Here is a 20,762-nt window from a genome sequence, read left to right as displayed (position 1 = left end):
TATATTTTTTAATCATGTAATTCCAAAAAGGTAATGCCGATTCAATCAATAATATTTAAACAATAGACTGGGTTTTGTTAGTATTCCGACGATTTTTTTCAATGTTTGAACACAAAGTAAATGCCTGAAGTATTTTGAAGGTAATAAAAATAATTCTTGATAATGATTTTAAATTCGGGTTCCCAACTTTCTGCTGCAAGAATGACCTAATAAAAGTCACGAAAGTTTTGTCCGAAAATTCAAATAAAACAAATTTTCATCCCTTATTAAATGAACAAAGGCATTTCGTAATGACGCTGTGATTATTTGCGTAATTAATTTTTCAGACAATGCTAATTACGTTTCAAATTATTTTTCATTCAAAACCTAAAAAACGATCCGTATCTTGCAATTTCAAACTTGTAGGAGGGATTTTGAAATGTGATGTGACGTGCTTGGTAGGCAAAAGCGCTGACCATTACACCACGAGGCCAACAATCGCAATTTATTTATTTACTTTGTATTTCATAATCGACCCTTATTAATTTAAAATTGTTAAAAAAGTTATATTACCCTCTTGGTCTGGAGGGGACACGGTAAGCAAGTAGATTAACGAGTTCTGGGCCCCGATTACAATGGGAAGTTGACAGAGTTATCTTCGACTATCTATAAAGAAATAATGATATTTGTGTACGAAAATGAGTATTTTGGCATAAATATTTTAAGTACCTTCGTCGGCAACCTATAATTGAACATGTTTATAAGAAAAATGTATGCACATTCTGCTTTTCAAACAAAAATCTCAATTTTACTATGTTGATAAAATTTCTGGCCAAACACCACAAACTTTTCTGCTCATTTGTCGATCTGCAAAAGGCGTTTGATAGAGTTGACAGAGAGAAATTGTGAAAGGTTTTATCAGAGTAAGGAGTGAATAGTAACCTGATGCGGGCTATTGCGTCACTGTACAAGGACAATACAGCGTGTGTGAAGGGAACAGGTCATTTACATCGTGTTTTAACATTTTTTTTTTTAATTTATTGAAATTTTTTTCACATAAGCATTCTTCTAAACAATTTTTTTGATTCCCGCTAAACTGCAAAAGCAGTTTTTTTGCAGCGATTTCTCTCTTTAAACATTTTGGTAACACAATATAATAATGTTTTCATAAAATATAAAAAAATCTTAAATATATCAATAAAATCAAAGTTTTTAAAAGTTTTTAAAAATTTATAAAGGAGTCAAACAGGGATATGTAATGTCACCATAGCTGTTCAACATATACATCGATAACTGTTTGAAAGAACTTAAAGATTTAAGAATGGAAGCAAAAATGAGTGGTATTACTGTTAACTGTCTTCTGTATGCTGATGATGCCGTGCTTCGGAGACGGTAAACTGAGATATTCTTAATCAGGTAGAAGAATTTGTGTATCTGGGAAGTATGTTTACTAGGGATGGAAAGACCGAGAAAGATGTTGAGAGGAGAGTGAGTCCAGGGAACAGGATAAACGGTGCACTGAAATCTACTTTGGCAAACAAATGTTTATCCCAGGAGGCAAACCTATCAGTTCACAATGGAGTTCTAACGTAACTCAAATGTTTAGGAGCGAAGAATAAAATTGGAAAATATATTGATGAAAGTAGGTTAAACGCTGTCGAAATGCGATCTCTCGGGCAAATGTGCGGTAAAACAATATATGATAGGTGCACAAAAGTCGAGTACGTGAACTAAGTAAGGCTAAGACATGCATTATCGACAGAATCAAGAAAGGGGTACTGCGTAGGTTTGGACATGTAGAACGAATGTACAGCAAAAGAACGGCTTAAAGGATATACGATGCGAATATTGATGGATCCAGAAAACGACGAAAACCGAGAAATACGTGGCACGATCAAGTTTATCAAATACTTGAAGATGGACATGTCAAGAGTCGGAATAATCGGCGCGAGTGCATGAGAAGATATATATATGTATGCAAAGACAGAATGATATGGCGTTCTATTATCTTTGCCTACCCCTACGGGGAAACTGCGTGATGGTTTGTTTGTGTAAATAAAATTGAAGATAAATGTTATCAAACTTTTGGTTTACGATTTTATAAAGCTATGGTCGTGGATATTTTTTCTGTTTGTTAAAGAATCAAGGTTATGAAGTTCACGTACGTGTGAAAGCAAATATCCACATATATAATTTGTATTGACATAACACATCGATTCTCATTTTATTTTCAAACAACAATACTTTATATTGAAAACAATAACCACCTCTCTTTATTATTAGCGCGTTCGTTTCAATGTTGCCAAGTTTCCTGCGTATCAAGCCTTCTATTGTGTATAGAATATTGAAAAGCTGTCAACACTGACAGCCAACACAGGTATATTTAGCCGCCGACAATACAATGAAGGTATAGAAACTTTTACTTTTGTCTATGGCGCATTATCAAGCGAGCCTATGGCGTCTATATAATATATTAAACTATTGTGTCAACAGATTACAATGGAGATGGAGAACACTTCTGTGTGCGAAAGGTAAATTGAACGTATTTATGAAGAAAACAGCCAGTCGACAATTTCGAAAAAAAAAATATAATGTCGGTCAAATGTCCACCACGGTGTTGTTTAATCCAAGAGGTCCAATTTTCGTTAGTTCTTTCATTAAATGAGCAAAGTAGCGAAAAAAATTGACTATACTGGCAACACTAACAAAATGTCCATTTTGTTTTCTTTGTCAATACTACTAAAATAATTAAATTTTCAAGTACTTCATTTGCTACTAACACATAAAATGTGATCTTATCCTGTTTCTTTTTGATCCCAGCAGTATTTCTACACTTTAAAACGACACAAAACGGCATAGTTGAATTCAAATCGGGAGTTACGTTCTGTGCGACGTCTACAAAGAAACTAATGGTCAAAACGTAAAACTGCTATATAAGGAGTAGTTTTGTCGCCTTTTGTTTGATGCGCGTACTTATGCGGTTTCTGGACTTTTCCTTATTATATGAATTACATAAATCAATGTTTCGTTTTATTATTAAAATATTACAGGGATAGGCGCTCGAAGTGTTACCAACTTCACGCTGATGTAGCAACCTAAACGGCTAATGACAGTGCGTTAATGTTTTGACACATGTCAGTCTATTACATTGTCAATAATTCTACCGAAGCATATCGTTTTACGTCACAATTAAAAAAAGTTATCGAAAAGAAATTCAAACTCAACAGTGTTATAGCTCAATATTTTGCTAGAAAATTTCAACCAGCCATTATGAATAAGCTACGACATTTACATGTTAACAAAATGTTTGCATATTCGACTATTTCACGTTACAATAATACTGGTTGCATAAAAAATCGCCATGGAGGTAGACATCCAAAAACAGCAACATCGACAGAAATGGTTTGAAAGGTGAAGGCCAGAATTCAGCGTAATCCACGACAAAGCGCAGTTCAATTGGCGAAAAATCTTAGCTTGTAGCATGGAACGCATATTAAAAAATGAACAACAATTGAAGCCCTACATAGCAAAAAAAGTGCAAGATTTAACACTTGTACAAAAGGCAGTTTGCTTAGCAAGAACAAAGGTATCAAAACACTTGCACGTTGGTGGCAAGCTAGGATATTTTATCTTTTCTGAAGAAAATTTTTTTTACGGTTCAGCAATATGTAAACAAACAAAATGATCGTGTATGGTAGCAGTGCAAATTAAAAGACAATTTAGACCAGCGAATTGCTCTGCAAAAGCATGCGTCAGTGAGGGTTTGGGCAGCCGTAACTGCCACAGGACTCTCAACGCTCGTTTTTATTGAACGGGGTGTTAAGATAAATCAGCAAATCTACCGTAAAAAGCGTTGTTATCTTGGGCACGTAAAAAAAATAATAGAAACCACTGGACGTTTCAACAAGACTCGACACCATCCCACAAAGCCCGTGAAACCCAACGTTTTTTACAAGAAGAAGTTCCCAGCTTCATTTCATCACAACAGTGGCCTCCATATTCCCCGGACTTAAACCCAATGGACTAATCCATATGGTTCATTCTATAGGCAAAGTATCAGCTAAAAAAATTGAGACGGTCGACGCCTTAAAGATTGTTCTTCGCCGAGGATGGGTCAAAACATCATCAGCCCACATTCGTACTGCGTGTGAAGCCTTCTTGGACTGACTCGATGCTTGTTTCCCTACTAAAGGTTACTACATCAAACAATAACCTTTTTTTTAAAATAAATCGTTTTTACGATATACTGAAGTTTTTAAATTGAAAAAATCTAAATTAAAAAAATTACAGAAATTTTAATTGGTAACACTTTAGTGCCCACCCCTGTATAATGTTCCTGCAATATATTCAAATTCCACTGATTTTCTCCAATTGAACGGTCTGGGTAGGTAAAAAAAAATTGCCTTAAGGCAATATACTTACCCTTATGCATATGTATATAAACTCTATGTAATAATAATTATGGATAACTTATATAGCACTATTTTCGTAATATACCTAATACCTCACGGGCGCTTTACAAAGTGATTATATAAAGATATAAATTTAATTTTTAATTTAAGAAAAATAATGTACTTTGTCACCACATGCTAAGAATTTATTCAAATGATTTAGAGAACAAGTAGGTTTTAAGTTTCTTCCGAAACATCACTTCACTCTCACAGTTTCGGACCTCTGCTGGGAGAGCATTACATGCCGTAGGACCTGCGACCGCAAATGCGCGTTTGCCAAATTTAGTGCGCTGTTTGCGTAGAGGTATAATAACTTTTCCTTTCGACGTTGATGTAACTGATCTAAGCGTAAGACGTCTGTCAGCTAGTTCATCTGGAATGCAGAGTTTCCTTAGATATTCTGGAGCAGAGTTGTGCAGTGAATTATACATAAGCCAACAGAGTATATAAAGAGTTTAAATGAATAAAATAATATGACATATCGTAAAAACTAATACCATATCTTAAAGAACAGAAATTTTTCTATCAAATGTCGTATAACTTAAACCATTTTGTTTAACTTTTATTGTTCATTTTAAAACTTAAAAAAAATCAGACACAACTTACAATACAATGAGAAGACAAATATTTTTTTATTTTTTTAAATATATTTATCGTCTATCTCAAAAATATTCAATGCCATGTCATTTTTAATAAAGAATCTTTCTTTTTGTGTTATATTAAATTTTTCGTCTGAAGATCTCTTTTTTAAATTAAATATTAAACATCCATTTCCATTCTCCATTCTCTAAGCGTTGGTACTCTAAGGATATTCTGGTTAGATAATTTATTTTTAAATCCTGGGAAAAGAAAAGAAAGAACATAAATCTTTGATAAAGGGATCTTATCGATACTTAAGGTATACTAAGACTTTTCTTTAATCCGTATTATTTCGATATCGTTTGGAAAAATCTTCTCAAGGTATCATTTTCTAACATTCTTTTTAGATCAAGGATTTATTAAGAGTTCACATATTGTACCTCCGGAAAACAATGGCGTAATTGCGAATAACAATACTTAATGTAAAAACATATTTTAATGTTCAAAAATATATTTACAATTATTTATGCACATGTGATTGTTTATGTTTTTGGCCATATAAATTATGATATTTTTCTTGGTTTTTAATTTTTAATCAGCCCACTTTAACAATAAGTAGTACCTCTCAATAGTATCGTTTGTCAGATAGAATTTTGTTGGTTTGTCAGTTGAGGTTACCGGCAAACCCAGCAAAATCCGAAATCTAAAAAAAGTTAGATAATAACGGAAACTTTTTCAAAAATACAATTTTATAACATTGTCCGTTAAAAATATGGCTTCACTTGTAGAACTTAACTTTTAAATTATCGGATCTGTTGCATACATGGCAACCTGTACTTGAGTATTGTAGAGTTGGAATGCATTAAATTGCATTTATTATTTTACTACTGTTTTTTGACATAATCATGCTTATGTCATCACTGCTTACGTATAAAATATTAACTGATTATTATTTAAAAAATCAGTTTGAAAAAAGTTAAAGTTAAGTATTGGATCAGTTTTTTGTGATTTGCTCAAAATAAAGAAAGATGGATTTTGCCGGGTTTGCAAATAGTACCCTCAGTTTAGTCAATAAATAATTCTAGTAAATTAATGTACATTGAATTTTCTATATAAAATTTCAATTAGAATTATAAAAATTCTAATGTCTGTTATAAAACCGAATTCTAATGTCTGTTATAATTTTATAATTAAGGTATTATGTTAGTTGCCATTAGCTATTGCAAGGTTTGTATTCCAAACGCTCTTGCGTCCGTATTTACATACAAAATACACGAAAAACATTGTTTTCTCATTTGTGCACCTATAATACATCGTTTTAATACACATTTGCCTGAGGGATCGAATTTCGGCAGCATTTAACCTACTTTCATTAGCTAGTTTTGCCTCCTGCGATAAACATTTGTTTGCCAAAGTAGATTTCAGTGCACCGTTCACCCTGTTCCCGGCACTCGCCCTCCTTTCAATATATTTCTCGGTCTTTCCATCCCTAGTAAACATACTTCCCAGATACGCAAATTCTTCTACCTGATTCAGAATATCTCCGTTCACACTGATCTCACATTTAGTTATATTTTCCTCCCTTTCAAAAACCATCACTTTTGATTTATCAACATTCATAAGCAAATCGCTTTTCTTGCATACGTCGTAGACTTTTGTTACCAAGAATTGCGGGTCTTCTTTGCTGCTAGCAAAAAGCACGGCATCATCTGCATACAGAAGACAGTTAACAGTTATACCACTCATTTTTGCTCCCATTCTTAAATCTTTCAGTTCTTTCATACAGTTATCGATTTGAACAACCACGGTGACATTACACATCCCTATTTGACTCTTGTTTGGCATTTTATGATGGGATAAATGGTAGAATATTCTCACTAGATTTTTTTTTTTTTTTAAAACATATCCATACTTTGACCCCATACAGTAGAATCAGAACCAGGACTCCTTTTTTGATTTTGCCTCATGTGACAAATATTTATTTGCCAAGGTTGACAAATAAAAGATCTGTTACTTCCATACATATTTACTCGTACCTCTATGGGACACTGCAGCGGATCTATTTTTGAATACCTATTATTTATCAAATATAGGTCAAGGCGAGAATTCTCGGTCTAATAAATGTCAGTTCGTTTTCAGTACAAAGAGCGTCATTTCAATGTGCAACTTGCAGTCATTTTACCATCACAACCTATTTAATTTTTTTCTAATGACCAATCACATCTCTTTTCCGATGTTTTTATAGTTTTACAGTGTCTGATTCAATTCATTTTAAATAAAATAAAATTCATATAATTTCCAATATTATTCAACAATGTTTGAGTATATCCAAATGCTTGCAGACTGGCTGGATTTCCTCCCTAGGGAGTAATTCATATTTAAATTTATTTCAACAGAGAGGAAAAACATTTTTGAGAGGGGATATGGAAGTCTAGGCATTTACAGGGCTTATGACCTGGTTTAAGTGGCCATTTTACACACTGTGTAACATTCCCCAATTTAAATATGAATAGCTCCCTACGAAGGAAATCCAGCCAGTAGGCAAGCATTTGGACATACTCAAACATCAAACATAAAAAAACACTAATTTATGTTTATTATTTTTTTTGCTTCACAAACAATAAACAATACATACGACATTGGTATAGTAATGACAATATGTTATTAAAAAATTACAACAGGGATGGAGAATACCGTAAATAAGGGAATATGGAAGTCTAGGCATTTACAGGGCGTATGACCTGTCATTGGCTGGTTTACTTTACACACTGTGTAACATTCACCATTCTGCTCGTGTTTGAACATCCACATTTCCTCAACTCTTCCATCTGTTGGCTTTTGTGAAGTAAAAGAGCTGAAACTTTTATCACGTGGGTAAGATTCATCCGGCTGAACCAAATCACCTGCCCTGCCCTGCCCTGTAAATGCCTAGACTGCCAGATTCCCTTCTCAAAAATGTTTTCCCTCTTTGTTGAAATAAATTTAAATGTCAATATTATTATTCAAATACTAGCTGAACCCGGCCACCCTTTGATGTGGCAAAAGAAAACAAATTATTAAAAACTGTAATGTCACTTTTTGGATTCAATTTGATTTATTTAAATCCTATCAAATTGTTTTTATTCCTTATTGTACAGTGAATTAAGTTTTGTAACTTTGGCTAAAATAGGTAAAATATCAGCTCCGAGTATAACTGCTATTCAGTACTTGTTAGTTATGACAAACTCTCTTTTTGACGTACCAAAAATACTTGAATTGATTAATTTTAGAGTACCTGCTGCCAACACTAGGAGTGCTTTATTGTTTCATTGCTCCAGTACTTCTTCCACCCAACAAAACAATTCATTGACACCGAGACTGCATAGGTTAGCTAACACTTATGGAACGGCTGCAGACATTCTGTCTAATTCTTTATTATCTTATAAGTCCACAATATCAATTTTATTTGTAGCTGCTCGTCAAACTATTATTCAAAATTTAATTTCATATATTCAAAAAAATACATACTTATTTTTTTTTATCACTAAATATTTTTATTTTTTTTACTAATATATCAAATTGCATTATTGTATTGGCAAATACGCATTTCATATATGCATATTTTTGTTTCTTCTTTTTTCACTATAATATATGTTCTTGCTTGTTTATTAATTCAGCTTAAATTAGTCTTTTTTGCTTACCGTAACACTTTATTTACTGTGTTTGATTCACAGAATTTATTTAATAAGCTTATATCTTTGCATTTTTTGTTAATATTCCTGCTGTTTTTTCTTGCATACCTTTGTTATTATTATTTTTTTTTTTACTTTGTTAAACTTTTTATTATATTTTTTCTAACTAATTTCACATATTTTTTCTGTATATTCTGTGTTTATTATTTAGCATGTTAGCATGTATTTAATTGTTATTTTTTGTAAATTCCTTTTGGGCGTTAATAAATAAATTATGAGTCAATTAAAATGCATAGAATATTCCGATTCCAAAATATAAAAACACTTCCACTAAAATGAAAAGTTCTGTAAAAATTCTGAGTCAATCCATCGATCACTTTCCGAGATTTACAGTCACAAAAATACGGAATCTAAATTTATATATATATGTTTTGATATTAATCTTATTGGATAATATTAATTATCCACTCAATTAAAGCTGTATTTAATAAGTAACACACCACATGTAATAGATATTTTGGGCCTCACTTAATTACTGTTAGAAAATGCGTTTTTTTAACATATTCGAAAACGTGATAAGTTCTGGTTTTGCGTGGACATTGAAGAAGGGGACGTTAATTATTTGTTTGGTTATAACAAAATGGAAGATATATCAATATGATTACATTAAGCAAAAGGCCACCATTTCATGTGACTAAATTCACATACAATGAATAATGCTAAGTTCGCGGTGTGAAGTATTAATATTAATTTATTTTATTTCAGTAAAATGGCTACATAGTGCAGAGCCAATTCTACCATATAAACATGAACATAATTATAAACATAACCATAAACATAAATATAACAATAAAGATAAATATAAACATAAAATAAAATTTTATATTAGCAGCACTTATGGTGGTCTAAGCATATCGCACCATCGCTCGAACAACGGTGAATGGATCCACCCTGCAGTGTCTTGGAGGATTTCGTTATTAGAGCTTTTCAGGCGCTTCCATAAGCTCCAGACTCTTTGGCGAAGTAGGGCAGCGAAGGTGTTTATTCGTCCAGCTGTAAACATTTCAGTGGCACTGCAGTACCTAGGTAATCCGAATAATTGTCTGTATGAATTGTTAAACGTGACCCTTAATTTATTCCATGCTGCTTGCGTATAGTTGTTCCATGGTTCCGCTGTATACATGGACGTCAAATACGAAGTAAAGATGATTTTCTTCACTTCGTAAAGCTAGGGTTTCCTAGGACAGCGGTGCCCGTATTTTAACGGCCGTAGTGAACGGTGATGCGGTAGACAGCCGTCGTAACGTCGACTAGAGAGTGGTTTCCTAGGGAAACGGTGTTAAATGGTGTTGATAACACCGTTTTCCTAGGAAACCACACTCTAGTCACCATTACGACGGTTATCCACCGTATCACTGTTCACTACGGCCGTTAAAATACGGGCACCGGTGTCCTAGGAAACCCTAGCTTTACTGCATTAAAAGAAGCGTCTTGCTAGCATAGAGGCCCTGACATTGATGGCTCTTCTCTATCTCTCTATGTCCTGATCATCTTTACAATCATCAGTCAGTATGTGCCCTAGATACTTGACTTGTACAGTTACCGTTCAACTGTTGTTGTCTAGGAATACATGTGGTGATGGGCGCACGAGCTCAGAAAGAGACGTCTTGTGTTTAAATATGAGTACTGCAGATTTTTTTGCATTGTATATCATTTTGTGGTCAATTGCATATTTTTCATGATTAATCCGTTTTTTATATGACTAAGGGTTGGTATTTAACCGCATAAAAATATTTCAGGAGCAAATAATATATTTTAATATTCCTCAACTCTATTTTCCCGAGTAATATTAGCGTTCTAATATTTTTTCCTAACGCTAAGAAAACCTCATCGTAAGACTTAATATAAAGGCTACGAATCGTTAGAACGTGATTCTTTCTTACAGAATCGTGAGGTCAGAATAGGAAGTAAAATCTGGCAACGAATATCACAAATTTAATTTATACTAGCAGGCAACAGTCGGCTATCACCGACGGTTACGTGCAAGTATATTCGGCCCTTCAGGTCTCATATAATCAGTCCTGCGAGCCTTAATGAATTTGTTCCAAAGCCTTAGCTAATTAGCGTATAAGTTATCCAAAATACAAAAATATTCATTTTTATGAATCACCTAGTAAAGCATTCTTGAGCGATTACATTACGAAAATGGCGCTGTATACGTTATCCATAATAACAATATTGATAAAAGCTATGTAGGGTTTTATTTATAGACCAAGTATAAAATTGTGCCTAGGCAAAGTAGTTTATTATATGCATTCAAACAAAACTTAAATTCATACAATTGTATTCCTTATACTTAATACAACCTTACAACTGTATACCATACCTTATACTTTAATTATTTTAATTTAAACTCTTTTATTTCCATAATTATACAAAATCATGATTTACAACCCTTGCTTGCACTTGAAATTTGTTTAGTCTCCCACCAGTCTGACGATGTCGGTCACGACGAAACCCGGCCACTGGTCAAAATTTATAAATAAAAGTGGATTGAAACTATATACGTATTTTTTTTATTATAATATATCAATTATCATTTCAATTTTGTTTTTACTTTTTTTTTCTATAGATTTCAATGATACTATTATTTCGTTTATTTGATTATGTTTGAATCTAAATTTGTGTTTTAACATATATATCTGATTATTTTTCAAAAATTGTCTTTTTTGGAATTTTATTATTAATATTTATACCTTGTTTTGTGGATTTTATTGCATTTTGAAAAAAAAAAATTTTTTTTTTTAAAATAAATATTATAAAGTTATGCCTAGCAGAAGAAGACCCGTGCTAAGGCAGACTAACAAATATGTTTATTTACATATTTTCATATATGTACAAACACACACACGTGTGCACATATACATGCATATATACATACATGGTCCCCTCATTATGCTGTTCATATCAAGCGCCTTGAATCAGTTCAACATCGTTTTATAAGAAAAATTGCATGGAAGATGGGATTGGAAAGAGGAGACTATTCATATTCTGATATGGAGAGGTTTTTAAGCATATCAAGTCTTGAAAAACGCAGATGCATTGCAGATATAATCTGCATGTATAAAATTATGAACTGTCTCATTGATGCCCCTGAAATTTTGCAAAAGATTCTTTTTAACGTTCCCACCCGTAGACTAAGAAATAATGAAATGCTTTTCCTCGGTCACTACAGGACCAATTATGGTGCACAGTCGCCTTTGCCCAGAATGATCAGGCGGGTGAACGATCATCAAGATCTTGATTATTATGGTGTAAGGATGTCTTTCTTTACAAATCAGCTAAAGAATCTGTATAGTTAGCCTATGCTTTTTACTTAATCTAAAAAATCTATCATCTGTCTTTGCTGCTTATTTCTGTTCCTTATATTTTTTTATTCCTTTGTAAAAATTTCTTTTAATTGTAATGTTTATAATGGACTTTGTCCGTAAATAAATAAATAAATAAATAAATAATAAATAAATAAATATACACATACATATACAAATACCTACATAAACATTCATACATGCTATTTTGCTATTTTGTTTTGCTATTTTATACGTGCTATTTTGAAGAAAAAAAATTATTTTTTTTAAAATAAATATTTTAAAGTTATGCCTAGCAGAAGAAAACCCGTGCTAAGGCAGACTAACAAATATGTTTATTTATATATTTCCATATACATACACACACACGTGTGCACATATACATGCATATATACATACATATATGTACATATACACATACATATACAAATACCTACATAAATATTCATACATATATACACACACATATACATACACACCCTTACATACATATATATAAATATATAAATTATATCCTTCTTGTCATTGTATTACAATGTAGTTTAATAAGGTTTCAGCTTCTTTTCTTCCTAACTTAATAAGCCACTGGGTTATTTTATTTTTTTCTATAGAAGTTACATCGTGTTGGGTGAATAAAATATCTTAATCCTTATGAAGTTCTCGTCCGTGGTACAATGTGACGCCACACCACGAGTTGATATATTGTGTGCTGTTAGACGTGGTCAATTTTAATATTGTGATGATTAATTATTATTGTCTTGGCATACAATTGTCTAACGTCCAAAACATTAAATTCCTTGAAGAGTTGCTCTGAATAAAAAATAAATAAATAATATTATTTCCAAGTCTACTGTCATTAAAAAAATAAATAAAAATAAATATGGACAACGTACGTTGGATTATATTGTTCCAAAAGTATTTAATTTGTTGCCACTTGACATGAAAACATGTCATAGTAAAAATAAAATTAAGTTTCTATTACGTAAGTGGTTAGTAGATAAAACGTTCCTATATTGATTTATTATTTATGTAATATTCATGTAATACATTTTTTAATTTTTTTTATATTTTTTATCTATTATTATTTTTTTACATATATATATTTAAAAAAAAAAAAAATATTATCCCTCATTGAATACATTTTTTTATTTTCTTGGGTTAACCTTTTCTTTTCTTTTATTACTTTCTTATTTCATTTACATTTTTTAGATCTTAATTTTAATATGTACTTTTAATTTTCTTACTAATTTTTTTTTTCTGTAGATGTGAATTGAAATTCTCGATTTACTTTACTTTGTTTAATTTATTTTTTTACCTTGTTTTGATTAGGTACATTTATGAGCACACACTATTTATATGTGTGTCTATTATTATTTTTTTTTTCTTATATTTAAAACATATTTAAGTAAATTACTATTCTTAATTTTTAATTGTATTATTTTACTCTATTTTCTTACTTAAAAAAAAAAATACATATCTTCAAACTATTTTTATGTTTATTATTTTATACGTATACAGTATTATGTCTGTACTCTTCTTATTTGATTATTAATTAAAACTAATGTCTGAGCACCCGATGACAAACTATTATTGAATAGTTTATCGGGACAAAATATATCTTAATACTTTGTTTTCTTTATAATGTATTAATATTGTAATAACATGTTTATTTTATTGAATAAAGACTCTATAAAAAAAAAATATAAAAAAAACTGTAATGTAACTAAAACTGCTCAGTTATTACTTGAATAATACATGCTCTCAATCTCAAGAGTAAATAATCTCTACGATGGGTTTCCGAGCTGGCTAAATCATTAATATCTAGCCTTCATACAAGCAACACTTAATATCGCTTTTGTTAAGTTTAAATTGTTTCCGATATCCAGGTTTACGAATTTCGGTAAATAGTTACTAAAGTGTGGGATTATCAGAATTTTCAAGGTAAAACGTATATTTATTAATGTATTTATCGAAATCAGCAGAAACCTGAAAGCCATTTGTTAACCCTTTTAGTCCGGGTGTTAATACCCTCAATAATTCAAATATATTTATTTATTTAAACACATTATATACATACACAGTTTACGTACATATGCATAAAGGCAGGCATATTGCCTTAAAGTAATTTATTCCTACCTACCCAAACCTTTCAATTTGAGAAAATCAGCGGTATTTCAACGCCTTGAATCCGCAGCCTATATTATGCAGGTTATGTGCAGTTCTGTATGTAGGCACATTATAAACGTACACTGTGTGGTCAACTATATTTGTATTATATATTATAATGTGCAACTGTAGTAATATTAATATTATAAGTTTTGTATGATTAGTTATTTTATGGTATGTATAATTTTTATGTGACAACATTTACAATAACAATATTATGTGGAAGCCTCTAATTGGACTTTATGATATGTATTTATAGTAAAATTGATTCGAAAAGTCGGTAAGTGGTTATGTACAAATATTTTATAACATTTAGTATTAACAAATTACCACAGGGATGGATGAAAAATACCTTCAAGAAGGGAATATGGTAGTATTTACAGGCCTTATGACCTGTCATTTCCTTGTTTAAGTGGCCACTTTACACATTGTGTAGTATTCACCATTTTGCCTATGTTTGAACATCCATATTTCTTTAATTCTTCCATTTGTTAATGTTAGTGAAGTTAAAGAGCTGAAACCTTAATTGTTGTAAAAAGATTCATCCGACTAAATTATTTTACATACTAGGCAACGCCTGAAAACGATTTTCCAATTGTTTAACTTTTTGAACCAATTGGTTTTATTACAATATTTGAGTTTGTCCAAATGTTTGTAGACAAAAGACTGGATTTCACCGCCTCGGGAGTCATTAAGATAAACAAATTACAATAGGGATGGATGTAGAATACCCTAAAGAAGGGAATATGGAAGTCTAAGCATTTACAGGGTTTATGACTTGTCATTAGCTGGTTTAAGTGGTCACTTTACACACTGGTATTATTTCATAGTTTATTGTGACAAATATGTTTTAATATTTTAACGATGTTTTTATTTATTACGTATTAATATTGTTATGATTGAATAAAGACTCTTTTATAATAATATTTAAGAATATGTTTTAGTCGTTTTTTTTTCTACCTTAACTCAGTAATATGTATTTACAAACATATGTTTAGTATAAATACACACATATATATTGATTATAAACGTAATAATGATTTAAGTCTATGATTGTTAAAACTCTTATAATCTTTTTAATAAATCAGTCTAATGATGCTATTCATTTATTTTACAGGAACAAACAGTCAACAATGATTATTTGACATAAACATAATGAAGATAAGATTAAAAAACAGACCAGTGAAGTTTTCAAATAAAAATCATACATTTTATTCAATTATTTATTTTATTTATTTATTTTATTTTTATTTTTATTTTATTTGAGATTTTTACAGCTATTACATAAACAAAATAAGTAGAAAAATCTCAACAATGCTAAAGCCAATTAAAAAAATCCACCGTAAATATAATGACACATAATATTTATTTATTTATTTATTTATTTATTTATTTATTTATTGATTTACACGCCCAATGGGCTTTTACATATTTTAGAAATTACATTTAAGTGCAGCAGTGAAACATAAGTATGTAAGTTTGGTAAAAATAAAAGATAACATAAGAAAAGCTAAAAGATACAATAATAGGTAAAAATCAGGAAATGTACCAACATAGGTATATGGTACATAGAAAAATATTTTTAAAATTTACATATGAAAACATACACGCATACATATACATACATATAAGTTTATACATTATTAAAGAGATACATGAGAAAAAGAAATAGTAAATAAAGAAAAATATTAAGAAATTTTACATAAATTAATTTATAACCTTTTGAATACTTAACCTATATTTATATAAAGACAGACAAAATATATCAACTTCACCATACTCGTTACCTAGCCGGTGTAGTCTAGGTATTGGTGAATTGTAATAATAATTGTGACTGCCAGGAGATTCAAAAAATAACGTTAGCTGCCGAGTATTTCGAAGAGGTACTTTCAAGCTGATAACACTAGTTAATTCCGGGACGTCCAATACGCCATTCGCTATTTTATATAAATTTAATAAGTCATTTATAATTCTTCTTTTACATAGAGTTGACATATTTAGTGTACATAATAAATTATCATAATCAATATTTTCAGCGGGTATATTAAGTTTGTAATTGATGAATCTAAGGAATTTACGTTGTACTCTTTCTAACTTTAAAATATGAACATTGTAATAAGGTGACCAAATTGTTGAATTGAATTCTAAATTACTTCTAACCAAGGCAGTAAATAGCACTTTGAGGGTAGTGATGGAATTAAAATCCTTTACAGTTCGCTGCAAATATCCGAGACATTTCATTGCCTTATTAGTGATGGTATCAATGTGAGGAATAAATGTCAATTTTTCGTCAAAAACTATCCCCAAATCCTTTATTTGTGTAACTCTTCCCAGATTGATATTATTAATGTTGTAATCGAATATTATGGGTTTTTTACTTCTTGTAAATGATATTACACAACACTTGTCGACATTTAAATAAAGTTCATTTTTCTGGCACCAGTTGTACAGCCTTACCAAATTAGACTGAAGAACTCCACAATCGGTATCAGAGGTAACAGTTTTTGAAATTTTAAGATCGTCGGCAAAGAGAAGAATGTCTACTTTCTCAAATATCGACACAATGTCATTAACAAACAAAGAAAACAGTACTGGTCCCAGGTGGGAGCCTTGGGGTACCCCACTAGATGCCTCAAACTGATACGAGTTATAACCGAATACTTTTACTAAGATTTTCCTTGATGACAGGTAGCTTTTAAACCATTCCAAGATATTACCAGTAATTCCCAGTGAACTAAGTTTGTGTATTAAAATTGTATGAGAAACCTTGTCGAACGCTTTACTAAAGTCAGTATAAATTGTATCAGTCTGATGACGTCTCTCCATTGATGTGATCAACCGATTCTGATGCAACATAAGGTTTGTAAGAGTTGATCTACCAGTTATGAAACCATGTTGTAACGGAGTGATAACTTTACTAATTTCATTGGTGAACTTAGTTAGCAAAACAGATTCCAGTAACTTTGGAATGGCTGACTGAATACAAATGGGTCGGTAATTGGAGACGTCAGTTTTATCTCCTTTTTTATAAATGGGGGTTAAGTATGAGATCTTCCATTTCTTGGGAAAGTTTCCAGTTTTCAAGGACAAGTTGAAAATTTTTGTAAGTGGACCAGTTAAAGAGGGACAACATTGTATAAGAAGAAGTGTAGGGATATTGTCTGGCCCAGCGCTTTTTTTTGGATCTAAGGCACAAATCCCCTTTTTTACATCAGAATCAGTAAATACACAGTCGTTAAAATCAATTAAATCTGTATTATCAATACTGTGTAACCTAGAATTAGAAGTAGAACTATAAACACTGCTAAAGTAATCAGCAAATAAATTGGCAACTTCCTGTGGTGTGTCTGCCATTTTGCGTTTGTAATACACTGTGGACGGAATTCCAGATTCCCTACTGTTAAGAATCTTGGAAAATTTAAAAATATGTTGCGGCTTAGATGCAGCCTCGACTTCAAATTTACTTACACAGTCTTGATAACAGGTTTTAGAAAGCTGCTTAGACAAAATTCTCAATTTCGAAAATTCTTCATAATCTTTAATGTCTCGAGACCTTTTAAAATTACTATGAGCAATCTTTTTATGTAGTATAACTTCAATAAGTTTTTTACTAAACCATTTAGGAAAATGACTTGCTATGAATGTAGTTTTAGGCACAGATGACTCAATGGCAGTATCAAGGATATGATAAAATTGTGCAATTATATCGTCTACATTTAAATTTTGATTTAAAAAGTTCCAATCACTGCTAAGGATAAATGAGTTAATGGCAGGAAAATCTGCTTTAAAAAAATTTAATCTAACATCAGAGGTTTTGTACTTTGCTAAAATAAGGGTTCCAAAATTAATGCATAAAGGTGGATGGTATCTATCAATTGGTAAAATATTTTCATTTGCAAGTTGCACTGAAATGTTATCTGAATTAGAAAAAACAAGATCCAAGAGACGAGTAAGACAATTATAAACATAATTTGCTTGACGGAGATTTAAAAACATTGACATTTCAATTATCTCACTTGACCCATGGTCTATGCCATCACTAGATTTAGTGTTGATACCATCTGGATCCCACTGTATATTGGGTAAGTTGTAGTCACCCGTCAAAACTATAGCGGCCTCAGGATACCGCCTTCGTAGACATTCCACTTCCAAATAATGATCTTTGTAGGTTTGCGTATCAGACGAAGGGGGAATATAGACACAGCCTATTATTATTTTTTCTCGTTTTGATGAAATCATTACAAAAATTTGTTCAAAATTTTGTTTTTTACATTTGAGCATTCGTGATGAGAACTTAGTCGATACTGCAATCAAAACTCCTCCTCCACGAGATCTGTTAGAAGCAAGTTTATCCCGATCATTTCTATATATTAGGTGGTTGCTAAAACCAAGTTCGGTATTGTCGATGTTGTTGTTCAACCATGTTTCTGTAAGTGAGTAAATGTCGAAATCCGTAGTTGGTAATGCAGTTTTAAGTGTCTGTAGTTTTGTTCTCACCCCCCTTACATTTTGATAGTAGAGTTTGATGGATTGTCGTTTTTTGTAAACATTTTTACTATTTTAGGATTATTATTTATGTACTTTATTGTGATATCAGTCTCGCCGCTTGCTTTCCTACTATCAAGTTCATTACGAAGTTCGATAAGCTGTTTCCTTTGTAATGAAGACTGATCCTGGTACATGCGAATATTATTTTTTAAAAGGTGCTTCCTACTCAGTAGTAGTCGTGACCATTTGACCTCCAAAAATTCAACTTTAATTGCTCGAGGCCTCTCTCCAGTATTTCTTCCAAGTCGGTATATTTTTATTTCTTGACTTTGAACAGAGGAATCAAGCTCAGACAGTATTTTCTTGACAGCAGAATCATCTTCCTTAATAGCTGTGGCTCGGGTCGTAGATTGACTCTCAGGTAAGTTACATAAAACAATATTTTTCTCCCTGTAACTTCTATCTTGGACTTCGGATACTAGATCACAGATATTAAAGACGTCGATATTAGTTGAAGAGGAATACTTCTTAATCGTAGCAACCTCAGTCTCTAATGCGCTCATCTTTACTGCCATTTGTCCTATTGTGCACAAAATTTCGTTGGTTTTTGGGACTACTTTCCCGAGTTGTTCTTTTGTAAATTTATTATTAGGATCCATTAGCAGTGTAGTCAATGCATTTATAGCACGCTTAGCATATTCAACGAAAGATTGAGCTTCCATATTTACTTTCAGTTTTTTTTTTTTTTTTAAAGTATAAAATACTTTTTCGTTTTTTTTTTTAAATTGAAAAATGGCACTGCTGTGTTCGCCTGAGTTTGTAGCGGACTTAGCTAGCAAGTACCTACTCAATGCGGCGCTGTCAAATAGACCTCAGCCGGGACAATATGATTTATTCTAATGTAGGTAGACTCAACACAGATTTTTTTCGCATAAAATTTCAAATCCTTCGAGATTACAAGTAAACTAGTTGTAAAATATCTCACCAGGCAAAGATCGATTCCTTATAAATACGTATGTTTAAAAACAATAGTAAATATGCACCTTTAAGCTTTACTAACTGAATTTAAAGCGAGAGCAAAAATATTAGTACTTGCACTCTACACGGTTTACACGGTTATAATATATAAGAAAAGAAGTTTAGTAATTGTATTTGTGTGACGTTTGTATTCATGTGTATGTGAATGTGTGTATGTGTGAATGAATGAGGGAGAGGATACATGTGCGTGTGGAAATGAATGAGGGAGAGGGTGCGTGTGTGTGGGTGTGGGTGCGTAAGTATAAAAAATAATAGTTTAAAACTTGTAATTGTATTAAAAATGGTACAATAAAGAGCTTAGTAAAAAGTTAGAAACCTTTTTGTTAAAATTCAAATCAAGAAATGATATAAATTGTTTTTTTTTTGTTTAAGTATGTTAAATTTCAAAACCGTATTCTGAAAAAAAAAAAATTTTATTTTGAAATTGAACTGAAACACACCGAATAAATAATGTGCGACACGTCCTATACAATACGAGTGCTTTAGGTTACCACAAAATGCAGTAAATACGAAATAATGACAACAATAAAATAAGGTTTGACAATACGCGAACGTTGATTCAAAATGAACACACAAATGCATATTATATGCACCTACATTATATATAAATAAGAATAACATATAAGTTTAATAGAAATTATTCGGATTATAAAAATCAGGAGTCACAAACAGTTAGCCCGCAGTACGGGGATACATAATTATATTAAAAGATCTTCTCACTATAAAACTTATATTTGTTCAGGGATAGAGAGCAACGGAGAGGAGGATGCGGACAAAGACAATTCATTACCTATGGCAGTTTTGATAAATTTAATATTTTTGGTAAATATATCTATGTCGTTAAATTTCCTGTTATACGTATCCATAATACGGTTAATCGTAGCGTTTTTGACAAATTTGCTATGGTATATTATGCATTTTAAGTATGGCATTTCCGGTATTTTACTAGTCCGAAAAATAAAATAAATGAAATGAGAAATTATGGTACTTCATATCAACACACGACAAAATCGAGCTTATTC

Source organism: Micrasema longulum, unplaced genomic scaffold (assembly GCF_059751315.1).
Source record: "Micrasema longulum isolate JH-2025_06_02 unplaced genomic scaffold, ASM5975131v1 h1tg000951l, whole genome shotgun sequence".
Classification (NCBI taxonomy): Eukaryota; Metazoa; Arthropoda; class Insecta; order Trichoptera; family Brachycentridae; genus Micrasema; species Micrasema longulum.
The sequence above is the reverse complement of the archived record's forward strand: the minus strand, read 5'-3'. Positions refer to the sequence as shown.